Consider the following 14314-nt stretch of genomic DNA (forward strand, 5'->3'; position numbering starts at 1 on the left):
GCTGTGTGAAGGCATACTTTCTTTTGCCTGTCCTGAATCTTCCAACATTCAGCTTCATTGCATGGCCCAGAGTTCTAGTATTATCAGAGTAAGAGAAAAATGTTTCTTGATCTACTTTCTCTACATCATGCATAATGTTATACAGCTCTGCCATGTCTACTCTTACTCTCCTTTTCTCTAAACTAAAAAAGCCCCAGATGCTGTAAACTTTCCTCATAGGGAAGTTGCTCCATCTGCTTGAGCATTTTGATTGCCCTTTTCTGAACTGTTACCGCTTGTTTATCAAGTGCTACGACAGGGACAAACATTGAATAAATGCTCACATAACTGTTGTTGATTAGGGATGCTGGTAAAGTTCTTCTAAGCCAGGCTTTGACATGAACATTTGGGGCTTTTAAAAACCTGCTTCAAGCGAGAGCTCATTTCGATCACCAGGCCCAGGCATATCCATCCGTTTTTTTAATCAGTGGGGCACGGAAGAAGTAAACCACTCCTCTTCCCTCACTTGCCATCACTACCTTCAAAGCAAAGCCTTATGGGGAAGGGATGACAGAGTTGAGAGAAAAAGGGTGAGGCTGGCAAAGAGGATCCTTTGGGGATCAAGGAGGGCTGGCGTGGAGGGTTTCCAAGCTTCAGATATTTTCAGAATCCTAGGCAAGTGGGGGCAAACTCATCTATCTCTGGTTTGAAAAGTGTTTGGACTGCTACTCCCAGATTAACCATATTGTGGTTACTTCAGACATTACAGTTTCCTTCAGTGTGAATGCCTGTGTTGCAGGAAGTGCAGACCCCCTCCATGAAAAATGTGTAGCTGCCTGGTTGGAAGTCTGGGCGCTTATATGTACACATCATACCAGGGACCCTAACCTTGTATAGCTTCCCAACATTATTGGATTTACACATTTCCTTACATATAAATCTGTGTGTATTAAGAGAAATGATAATCTGAGAAGTTGCCCCGTGTTATGAGATGCTGCTGTACTGATGCTCGTTAGCAGCAATACAATTAACACATTGGGTGGTGATGCTTCTCTACTAGCATGAAGTTCAATAATCTCTAAAGAATGCAAATTCCTTTATTTAGACTAGATCTGGATTAATTTATCGAACCACGCAGACAGAGCAAGTTGTTATCCTTTGTGGAAACTAGTGATTAAATCTATACATTGGTGGGGAGGGGTAGTGTCTAATCAGAACATTATACGTATTGCTTTATAACGCAATAATAAATATTATAACCTTCTTTGCTTTATGTTTTTCGAGCTGTGCAATCTGTCAACCAGTTTATCTTCACTAATTAGGTTGAGGACTTGGGGGATTTATGTACTGTAACTCCTCAGTCTTTTTCTCCTGATTAGCACCACATTTACATTCATTAATTGCTGCTGCTAATATATTTAATGCGTTTTTATTCAAATAGATGACAATGCTATCGTTGTGAGTCTTATTGTTAGAATATGTATCCATTTACAGTAAATCCTGATGTCATCTTTTTGAATTGCACCCTGGATCACCTCACTTTTCTGCATTTCTAATATTGGTAGCAATTGAACCAAAGTATATCAATGATATTATTACTTATGTCCAATTCTTGTTGTTCACATAGATGAGGATCCAGTATGCATAGCAGAGGGGTGGGCATATCCATGGCCCTTTCCCTACATCTACAAAATAACACATGAGTAGTTGGCCTGTACTTGTGAGGTGTTCATTTATTTTATTTCTTTTTTGTATCCTTCCCTTTAAAAAAAGGAAAGGGGGTGATGGAAATTTAAAATGATTCCCCTGGTTTTGCTTATTTTCATCCATCTTGCCCTGAGCACTAACAGTGTATTTTATATTTTAAATATAAAAACGTGCAATTTAAATTAAAATAAGTCACCACTGGCTAACATAAGTCAAATGTATGATGAGCCTGTCCTATGACTGCAAAGATCTGAGTAGTTTGACATTACCGGATTCAATCTGAGAAAATACACCACTAGTCTGGGAGACCGATCTGTTCGATATGCATTCTGTCCAACATTTCACAGATGAAAATAGGCACACTCTAGTATTATACCTATTCTCTTACCAAGATTCACTGCCCAAGGCACCCATATATGAATATTGCTGAAGGTTCTGCAGCTGTGTGCTATACTCATTTACTCTGAGATAGCCTGTCCAACCTGTCCTTCAGTGATTTAACATCTGAGTAAGTGTTTGTTCTTTGGGTTAAAAAAAAAGTAGGAAATATTCTTCAGAAATATACCTTAGTATCCACAGTGTGAAATGGCAGGCTGTGGACTACATGGTGCTTACATATTGATGCACATTCAATTACCTACATTTGCACTAGAAGTCAAGACATGCACATACACACTTAGGGTTGCTTGTATCCATCTAAATTCTCCTCAGAATAAAGGTAAAGGTGTCCCTGCACTTATAGTGGGAGTCGTTTCCGACTCTTAGGGTGACGTCTTGCGACGTTTACAAGGCAGACCATATATATGGGGTGGGATTGCCAGTTCCTTCCCCGGCCTTTCTTTACCCCCCAGCATATGCCGGGTACTCATTTTACCGACCACGGGTGGATGGAAGGCTGAGCGGACCTCGACCCCTTTTACCGGAGATTCAAATGAAATCCTTTACATGTCCACTCAAAAGTAAGCCCCATTCAGTTCATGGGACTTACTCCCAGGAAAGTGCTGAAGCCCTAGAGTGCTACAGACCAGGAAATGGGGCTGTACCATGAACAACAACTCTTGTGAATGCCAAACTACACCTTAAATTTATCGTGTAGTTTGCTCTTGAGTTCAACATTTTTCTTTCTAAAATTGCCAGTATGGGAGGAGGAGCTGGGTCAGGACCATGGCATGGGTGGTGGTGGTATGGGGACTCCAGCCTGTCCCCCCTCCCTCTGTAGACCCAATCTGGAACATTCCCCCACCTGCAATTTGCATTGGGGAAAAAGGTCCCCTTGCAAATTTCCAATGGGCTCCCACTATCCAGATAAACACCACAAGAGCTGTAGGTAGCCCTGCTACCCTCTCACCAAAATGGGTGCTCCTGGACTGGTAATTTGTGAAAGAAAAAGCTTGCATTTGAGTGCGAACTACATGGAAAATGTCACATGTAGTTTTGAATTGAATTGAAACTGAATTGAAACTTTATTTTTACCCTGCCCTTTTTCCAAACTGGAACTCAGGGCGGCTTACAAATAGAACTACATGTAGTTAAAAACATAGAAAAACATACAATTAAAATACAATTCAACTATGCACAACCTTAAAACCATGAAAGGCACTTAAAAATCTAAAAACAATTTAAAATAAGACAAATAATAATATAAAACAATAAAACAAGCCTTGTAAAGCCCAATCCTAAACACCTTCTATCCCAAAAGCCTGTCGGAATAAAAAATTCTTTACTTGCCGACGGAAGGATGGCAAGGAGGGGGCCATTTGTGCCTCCCTAGGAAGGGAGTTCCAGAACCTAGGAGCAGCCACCGAGAAGGCCCTATCTCGCGTCCCCACCAATTGCACTTATGAGGGTGTTGGGACTGAGAGAAGGGCCTCTCCTGAAGATCTCAGGGCCCGGGACAGCTCATATAGGGAGATACGGTCTGACAAATAGCCTGGACCTGGGCTGTATAGGGCTTTATAGGTCAAAACCAGCACTTTGAATTGTGACCGGAAACAAACTGGCAGCCAGTGGAGCTGTTGTAACAAGGGAGTTGTATGGTCCCTGTAACCAGCCCCTGTTAATACTCTGGCTGCAGCTCTTTGTACCAGTGTAAGTTTCTGAACAGTCTTCAAGGGCAGCCCCACGTAGAGTGCGTTACAGTAGTCTAAACGGGATGTAACTAAGGCATGCATCACCATAGTCAAATCAGGCATTTCCAGGAACGGGTGCAGCTGGCGCACTAGTCTTAACTGGGCAAAGGCACTCCTGGCCACGGCCGAGACCTGGGCCTCCAAGTTCAGAGCTGAGTCCAGGAGCACACCCATACTGCGAACCTGTGTCTTCGGGGGGGGGGTGTAATCCCATCCAGAACAGGCTGAATCCCTATTCCCTGATCTGCCCTTCGACTGACCAGGAGCACCTCTGTCTTGTCTGGATTTAGTTTCAATTTGTTTGCCCTATAAGGCCAGATCCATAAGTGGCCAACCTTCTGTGGATCACTTTGACAGGTGGGTAGGGACACCCACCTGACAATCAGCTGACATCATATGATGTCAGCTGATTGAAACCTCAAGCCACAGCTGCAAAGGAAGATTCTGAATTTGGCATCTTCTGTCACATGTAAAGGAAGAATCAGGAGCATGCTTAGAGTTCATCTTCTGCAACTGCGGCTTAAATTCCTTTTTTGAACTTTTTCTATTTGAACTTTCCCATACCTGATGTCATATAATGACAGGTGTGGGAAAGGTGGGCATGGTTTACCCAGACAACCTGGCTGGCCAACCTTAGAGGTCTGGCAGGACTAATTTGGCCTGTTGGCTGGCAGTTTCCCACAACTTAGACAGACACCCCTAGGGATGGAGAATTTTATTTGGTCCACATTGTAAAGTGAACTCCCCTTCGAACTAATTCTCACCTTCATGATTGACATACAGATTAAAACATAATCAACCTTCAGATTTCACACTTCTTTGAATACTGTTCTTGACTCAATATATTTTAAAAGTTTGTATTTGTCAGGATAAAATGGTTTTTTAAAATGTCCACATTAAGAGAATGTCACATTATGATAAAATATGTATTTATCATATTGTGGAAATATGTATTTAAGTATGTATTAAATACAAATTTAAACATAAATTTTTATTCAAATTTTAAAAAATTGAGATGGAAAAAGAAATGGACTTATGAAGAAACAGATGTGAAATTGATATGGACCAGAATAGTCTGATTTGTCTGTTCCTTTACACCACCCATAGTTTTTTGGTGTTGTGTACACAATCCCTCAAGCTTTCAGAAGCTTTAATTCTTTGGCTATTGTTCCTTATTTGAAGCTACCTTTTTTGTGAGACAAAAAACTCTCTTGAGACAGTTCTCTCTTGGATGTTGGACAAACGGAAATGCATGTGGTTGGTATATAAACATCTCTAGGTTACAAGAAACAGAATGAAACCCATGAATGATAATGAACAGATGCTTCCCTTGCACAAATGGTTTTCCGTACCAAACACAGGCTGGCTTGAAGATTTTATCAATGGTGAGTTTATCATTATATTGAGAGAAAAACCAACCTACCTTGACAGCATCCCATATGGGTATCTTTTCTTCTTAATGTGTGCCTTTTGTGAGCTGCTTGCTTAGGCAGCAATCCAATACACACTTACCTGGGAGTAAGTCCCATTGAACCCAATTAAGCTTACTTTTGAGTAGACATGTATTGGATTGCAGCCTTATTCTATTTAACTGATTCCTCCCCCCTGCAAACAGAAAGATGGGCATGATGCTTCTTTTTGTTCTTACAATTAACAGTCAAGGAATGATTGTTAAGGCCAGAACTACTTCTGGGTTAGGGTTGCTAGGCTCAGGGCCTGAGACTGATCCTGTGTCTTTAGGAGAAGAGAAAGTCAGCCAAGTGCAGCTGTTCTTGCAACACTGTAATGGGAAAACCACAAGGTGGAATTCTCCCTTCCCCCTGCACAACGTTTGAAGCCCTATTTCATGTTTCTTATGGTTGTTTTCCAAGGCAGAGACTTGATTTGCTCCTTACTGAGATCAAATGCCTGAGTTTTCCTAGGAATGCAAACTTCTGAATTCAAATATCCATTGGTCTTGACAGGATTATGCCTCTGGAGTGACCCCTCATATACAACTGTGGGGGGTGGGTTCTGCCCTTTTAGCCAGGTCACTGGCAGAGTGGACCCCCTAACTTGCTTCACCCAACACATTTACACTTAACAGAATAAATGTAACACCCCTGCATTTCTAAATTCAAATCAAGGTATCTCTAGACTAATAATTCACCACATGAAACACAGTGCAAATTAGAAATTACTTAGGAGCTGCATAATTTATGTTGATCAGTTTTTAGATATATCCTTTTTCATAATACAAAATGAAGCATAACTAATAGGAAGACAATCCACATGGCTGAGCGTAAGTGATATTGATTGTAATAATAATGTACAGTAGCAGGAAACTGCCTTGGTGCAGATCTATTATCTTTTCCCCACCAGATGCTTTACTTTATTCCAGCTAAGTTTTGTACTATTTGTCTAGTGTCAGTTCCATCAAAGAAAGAGTCTTCATACACCTGCATAACTGAAGAGCTATTATCAGGCTGGAGCGCCATTTTGTTGTTGTTATAACCCTTCAAGACGATGACGACTTATGGCGATCCTATAAATCAACGACCTTCCAGTTCAGATCTCGTAAGTTCAGGTCTGTGGCTTCCTTTATGGAATCAATCCATCTCTTGTTTGGCCTTCCTCTTTTTCTACTCCCTTCTATTTGTCCCAGCATTATTATCTTTTCTAGTGAATCATGTCTTCTCATTACGTGTCCAAAATATGATAATCACAGTTTCCTCATTTTAGCTTCTAGTGATAGTTCTGGTTTAATTTGTTCTAACACCCAATTATTTGTCTTTTTTGCAGTCCATGGTATGTGCAAAGCTCTCCTCCAGCACCACATTTCAAATGAGTTGATTTTTCTCTTATCTGCTTTTTTCACATCCATACATAGATATCGGGGAATACCATTAGGCATGGTGTAATGATTTGCTTCCTGGCATTAAATTGGGGTACAAATACAGGGCAGCAAGTATCAGTTGTGCGATACCATGCACGTACATGGACATGCTATTTTGATTTACTGACTCTCCCACTGCAATCTAATGCATATCTATTCAGAGGTAAGCTGCACTGCATTCAGTGGGACTTACTCCCCAGTAAATGTGTATGGGATTCCAGTGACAAGCACCAAAATACCTTGGGTTGTGTCTGACTTCAGCTGCTGCAATTCTTTGACATTTACTGTTTTGGTCACTTTGATCATCCTTTAGCCTTAATGAGTTTACTTTTAAATGGCCTCTATAGCATTTTCTTCATAAAAATGTCCAGGAATAAGTTCAAAATGCAAACACAATTTGGGTTGGTCTTTCACAGTCCAATCCACTTGCTGTGTAGTTTGCAAGAATTTGGTAATGTGCCTCTGAGCATATGGTGAGTGGTATCACCTGCAATCAGCCCAAATAACAGAAACAAGACATGTGCTGTGCTGATCTTGTTTTAGCAGGGAGGAAGCAACATTATTAAGACAGTTGATATAGTTTAGATGGTCACTTTAAATATGTCTGATTTACTTTGCAATTTTAGTGAAGTTTCCTATAGGAAATCATTTTACTTTTATTTCTATGAATATGTGAAGTACAACAACACTTTGCAAAATTTATACTAAAAAAACTCCAAACATAATTGTGGAATAATGGCACTGACTTGTGCAGAATAGTCTCCAGTGGACCTCAGGAGTGTCTCAATTTGCACAAGATAAAATGATGGGAGATGAAATATATTCAAGCAAAATTCTAGGTGTGCTCTATGGTTTTAATTGACCGTGCCCACCTTGCCTTAAATAAAGTGGTTCAAACACAGCAGGCTGAAACATGCATCCTCTTTTTTCCAACAGCTATAGTCATTGCTGAAGTAGCAACATATTGTAATCAGTCTGATTTTACATCAAACTGCAGTTTCAGATTCAACTGTTAATGCACCAAAAATAGAAATAGAACATAACCTCCAATTTGAAACACAAAAGGCTGCCTTCACCATCATATGACATTGACCAATAAAAAGGCTTTGAAATTAATAAAAAATAAATTTCTTGGATTTCTAGGATGAATAATGAGGGAAATAAAATTTTCTAGTTTAGATTTTCTGTAGCAACAGTAACACAGGAAAGAAGCAAAGTAAGAATGCCAACAAACATACAAAAATATAATTTTCCATCTTTGGAGATGGCAGGTGTTGCCACCACTCCCCATATGCTCAGAGGCACATTACCAAATTCTTCCAAGCTACACAGCAAGTGGATTGGACTGTGAAAGACCAACCCAAATTGTGTTTGCATTTTGACAACTTCGTAGGGCAGTACAATATCTCATAGAGGAGTTCAGGTCTCCTGCTCCCCTGGTGCATTCACTATAGCTGCGCAATTTCCCTGCTTTTTAAAGTTTGGTAGAAATATCTGTGGGCTATAGGTATGTTCTTAAACCGCAAGGTTTTTTGCCTATTAGTGATAATTCTACAGCCACCCTAGCTTTCTACTTTGCTTTCCACAGTGATGGATTACTGATGAACTTTGAAATTAACTAATGGCAGCCTCATTTATGATCACAGCAAATAAAACAGCAGCATAAGATGGGCACCGAACTGAAGTGAAACTTAGTATTTTTCCCTTTTGAGAAAGCAATACCGTTAAACAAAAATGCTGATGGTGGGTAGTGGTGGGGAATCTTTTCCAGCATGGAGAGTTCTGTGTTTTCTACTCAGAAGCTCCTATTCTAAACCTGCTGACAAAACCCAAGTACGACTCCAAACTTCCAGTATCAGCATTCCAAATAGTCTAGGCTCCTGCACTCCGTTTTTACAACGTAATACAATTTTATTCATGGTTTTGAGTTTCAGTGACAAGAGATTCTATGCTCCATTTTATTAAATGTGTGATCATATTTGTCTCTTTTTAAAAATGGTAGTTGGGGAGACAGAACTAGGTTTTGGACCATGGGAAGAAGCTGCTATTTTCCCTGGGAAAGAAGAAATTGTGAGTACCAAGAGCATCTTCTCTTCTGCAGGAAATACCAATGACCAAGGTGATTTTTGTTGGGGACTCTGCACAGGGCACAATTAGTTTGATTCTACGTCTGGTTTTCAGGGGAAAGATGTACAGCGTTCTTTTAAAACTGTAACCTACCCCAAGTCCAAAGAGTAGTTCAGCCTAGAAATTGAATAAATACAATCTGCATGTTTTCCAAAGTCAACCGCAATCATTATGCAAACACAAGTTGTTACTGGGACCAGAGTAGAAAACTGGTAAATGTGATGCTTGCCTCTGCTTTCAACTTTCTGGCTGGGTTTGAGCAGCTACATACTTGGCAGTGCTCTTTCCATTGCTCTAGGTTACATTAGCAGTTACTGTCACTCTGTATGCAGACAAGTGCCTATGGCAGTTGCCCTTTAGATCTGGTGATCAAGTTCCACTTTAATCCAAAGGTATCTCTGATGGAAGAGGAACATGACATATCAGGTACTTGCCTAAATACTTTCATTGGAAAGCAGTTGTATGCATGTTCAATTGCCCATTACAATCTATCTGATTTTAAAGTATTTAATTGCACCTATAATCACATCATTAATTATGAATTCAGCTCTGGTGTGTGTGTGTGTACATGTGTATGTATGTGCATGTACGTGTGCAAAGGCATTTAGTCCAAGAGCTACAGTAACTCTCTGAAATATCAGTAAGAATGGGAAAGTTGGTCCCATGCGGTAAATCCTCTGGCCTTTGTGGTTTTTTTTAGTTCCTGCTGAGCATTGTTAAATATCCATAAAAGCCATTCTTACTTTTGCTTTGCACAGCAGCTACCCAACAGGCTACCTTGTCAAGAAAGAACTCAGAGATGTTGAAAGTTCCCTTAGGAGTAATTAGTCTTCCCCCAAACAGTCCTTTCCCCAGCTTTCATTCACTTTCAGATCCTTCCTAGTAATGACATCAAGATTAAAAAAAGCAAGAACTTGCCTCATTATAGTTGACAGATTAGATATTAACTTATTCTGAAGCAAAAATGATCATAACAATACTGATGGAAGATTGCAAACATGTAAAGGGTTTTATTTTGTGTGTGAAAGACACATAGATTGAAATGTACAGTCATTTTAATGCACCTTTAAAAAGCATAAATTCCCTTTTAGAGCCCTTGTTTGTTACAGAAGCTTATTATATGATAGGTATGATGATTAACATAGTAGACACTAGCAATGTCCCCCTGCAACATCTATGAAAATGTTAACATGGAGCGTCAAGCAAAATGTTTTTAAAATCCATATTGGTGCAAAAACATTAGAATGTGGAGTCACGTATACACAAAAGAAAAAGAATGTTCTGTCTTTCCTTCATCTATCTGAGGTCTAGCTCACCAGAGAGCCAATTCAGACCAATTACCTTGTCTTTGTCAACAAAGATACTCTTAGTTTCCAGAGTTCTCTGTGCATGGAGGTTAAAGTCCCAGAAAGACAAAATAATAAACAAATTCATTTCAAGAATCAGAGTTATGTGCTTGGCTGGGAGGATATGTTTGAGAAAGGTTATTTCCTTTTAGATAAGCCTTCACAGGGAATTCCACTCACAGCAACATCCACTTTTGCTTTTTAAAAAATGTAAAATGCAAACTGAGAACTCTAAAGCTAAAAAATCTAAGCAACTGCGAAGTTTTCAAGAAATGATCAGCAACTACAATTCTTTGGGTTATGGTATGTTTACTTTGGATACAAATATTGAATATAATTTCATAGTTGATGCAACTGAAGACCAAAGATGTGATTTTTGTCATGTAGTTTGGTTCTGTGTCTATTTTTTATTTAACCAATAGTTGACAGGGGGTGAGGGTCAGCAAGCTGGATTGGGACTGTGGTGTGCTGGGGAGCTTTTACCCTTTACGCCCATCATGGCCTGATTGTCATCAGATTCCACTCCTACCCATTTGCTATTTACCATGGAAGGAACACTTCTATTGCAAACAATATGTATAGGAAAGGGGGGAGGGTTGATTTCAGTTGGGACTATGGCAAGGGCCAAGGGTTAAAGCCCCTTGCCCCCACTTTATAGGCTTGACTCAGAGTAGCCCCCATGGCAGCTATTGGTTAAAGAAGAAACAACTACTCAGGGCCAAACTATGTGACAAATGTCACATCAAAAGCATGTTTGGAAGCACCTCTCAAACATAGAATGAATGTGGAGAGGGAAGCAGGCTGGGCAGACTAGCCTCACATCTGACATCATGTACAGCAACTAGCCCCACCCTCTGTTGTCCATGTGTACAGCATGAATTTCTGCAGGAAGGTAGCTTTTGTCCATACAACTGTATGGCAAATCCTTACTTCAGGGCCAGTAGCAGCCAGTGTGGTATGGTGGAGTCGCAACATTGCAGTTTACCTGAATGGAGCTAGGGTGGGGTATGGTAGTGGTGAGGTTGAGGCTGTGCAGATACGCTGGTGGAAGTGCTGGATTGGCACCACTGATGAGTTTGCATAGACCTGCTCATCCTAGCCTCGCAGATAAGCTGCAGTGACACTGATGTCAGAACGGTGTCTCTGCCCCATTATACTGGCTGCTATTGCTTAAGATTCAAGCTTGATAAGCTTAATATTCCTATCGAAGGCTGCAATCTTATACTCACTTTCATAGGACTAAGTCCCATTGAGGAGAAGTCCGTTTGATTTTAGTGGTATGCTTACAATTGTAGCCCGATCAGATGCTTGTTTATAAGTTCCACTGAGTTCAATGGATTTATTCACAATTATGTCTGCCTAGAATAGCATCCTTATAACACAATCCTATTCATGCTTTATTCAGAAGAAACTCCCATTATGTTCAGAGTTTTTCTCCAAGGTAAGTGGACATAGGATTGCAGCCTCAGTTCTGTAACAAAATGGGGTGAGCATCTGGAAACTGGAGATGGGTTATCGTTTTGTGAAAAACCAGCATTTCTCTTCCCCTTTTATAAATTTCTGAATCCTGGGATATAATTTAGGCCTTTCTGCCTATGTAGATTAAGAAACAGGAATTCTTCCTTAGTGAACTGTTGCACATGGCAGTAGTGCTTGAATTTGAGTCAGATTATGTACCCTAGCCTTCTAAAACCAGAATTTAAAGGATGTGGTAAGGGGACCAGGGGACCTGCCCCCCCAAAATATCTTCATGGAGAGGTGACAATGCTTGGGGCATTTTAGCTTTCAGCCATATTATAAAGATATGCAAGGGTACAAATCTTGACCACACTGATTTATGGAAAATGCCTTGGTGCTGTAAGCAGCAGTCACTCAAGCTAAACACACCTACTGTACATCTTTCTTTTGTGAAAATTAAAATCATTATCATAATCTGACATGGAAGGATTTTGCTCTCTGACTACAATTATCAAAACATCCATGTCCTAGTCATTCATCTGCCAGGCAATCTGGAGAACGTTGGCCCTCTAAGGGTTACAACATTACAATTGTTCTTTCAAATAAAATTCACATCTGTTCTGACAACTTATTTCAGCCTGGTGCAACTTGAAAAGGTCAGGATTAATCCCAGAAAACCAGACTTCTATTGGAAAGGCCAAATCAACTTTAATTGTAGCGCATTGCTATTTACATTGACATTTAGCCACAGTGGAGCATTATTCTTTTAATTGCTAATGTTTGTCTCTGGAATCTCTGTGATTGTTTATACTTGGTGCTAAACAGTGCTTTATGTTGCATAACTTAAACAGCTTATATGTCTTAATGTTAGTTTCACTGACCAAGGACATATCATGCATATGTTTAAGAAAGATCTGTATTTGGCTTTTATACACTGTGTGCTTATATAACATTACCTACCTGTGTTTAACTTTACCAATGGTGTGTACAGTAGATGGCCACGTTCTAAGAAAGGAAAAGGTGTATATGACCAGGATCCAAACTACCATGAAACTAGTTTCATGAACCCAAGGGGGGGGGGCTTTAGGCTTGTTTTTTTTCTTGTTTGTTGGCAATCTGCTTTAGAAACTCAGAGAGCAGTGTGATCCTAGACACATTGATTCAGAAGTCCCACAATATTCAATGGGGCTTAATTCCAGATAAGGATGCATAGGATGGCAACCTGAATAAACTGTGAGAGTGTATGTGCCAACGTTTTAAAGAATGTTAAAAATTCCACTGGCCTAGCTCAAGCCCCTTGCATGAATCTAAGCACCTCTTTGAATCCCAGACTATATGCTTTTAAAAGATCCCTTGCATGCAACAGTTACGAACTGTGGTTTTCTGACTTTTTAAGGAAAGAAACAGCACAACCACATTCTGCACAGGAACCTTGCATTTCATGTACCTTCCTAACCGTCTTCTGGCTTCCGGTACTTGTTATCAGCTCAGCCATGACCTGTAAGTTTAACTTTACATGGAGAACAAAAGAATACTTTGCTGTTTAGCATGGAGAAAAAGTATACACAAAATAGCGTAAGGCTGCTTTAAGTAACAGCTGGCAAGCAACCAGGTCTGCTGATATAACAGACACTTACAGGAATGTTGCCAGATACAGCTGCTTAAGAGCCTTAACAAACAGCAAGTCAATACTAATCTTTGCAAATTAATCTTTGCTTTGACAGTCCACCAGGGCAATTATGCCTGGGCTTAGGGTAAGCCTATGTCAAATGACAACCCCTTTGTTCTACAATAGACTGGCGCTTCAGCCATGCCGTCTCACCTTTGCTGGTTCAACTTGTATTTTCTAGACTCCTTTTAAAATGTAGCATATCGTGAACAAATTGCTGTTCAAGTATGGAGTCCTTACCTTATCACAATGTGATTGCCATTTATACACATTTGTGCCGATGTACATAAAGTAATGAGATTCTTTTAGTTCAGCAACAATATTGACAGAATTCCAAAATGCCAGCAGTAACTGTTTTGGGAATTTTCTACTTCTATAGAATGACTACATTTCATATGATTTAGCGTGCTTGAAAGTAGAAAAATAGCTCTGCCAAGGAGGATGCATTGTGTCACATGCAGCGATAAGAGGATTACATCTTTTTTGCCAGAAGTCCTGTAATGTTACACCAGTGCTCTAAGATAAGTGATGAACCTTGATGAAATGCGTTGCCAGCAGCACTGCATCATATTTTGCTGGTTTATGTGCATTCCTGCCCATTTTCATCATTGGTGAAATTAACCACATGTGCTGCTTCACATCTGGCAGACTATTTTGCATGAACACCCTCAGAGTCCCTTGTTGTCAGTTTTAATGACAAGCTTTTAAACTTTCCCTTGCTAGCTGCTTTACAAATGTTTTCTCTCAAGTGTCATTGATTTGGAAAGGCTATATAAATTCAGTATGCTACATTTCAGTAGAATGTACATCAAAGGAAGAGAACCATCACATATTACTTGCTCCATAATTTTACACATAAATGGCAGTGCTAGCACATTTTTCCTCTTTGGATAAAACAGACATGGAAGAAAAGTGGGGAACATTACAGCACAATCTTTTGTGTCTTTACTTAGAAGTAAGCCCCATTGTGTTCCATAAGGCTTACACACAAGTGTGCATAGGACTGCAGCCTAAGTATCCTATT

Source organism: Rhineura floridana, chromosome 1 (assembly GCF_030035675.1).
Source record: "Rhineura floridana isolate rRhiFlo1 chromosome 1, rRhiFlo1.hap2, whole genome shotgun sequence".
In the NCBI taxonomy this organism is placed as follows: Eukaryota; Metazoa; Chordata; class Lepidosauria; order Squamata; family Rhineuridae; genus Rhineura; species Rhineura floridana.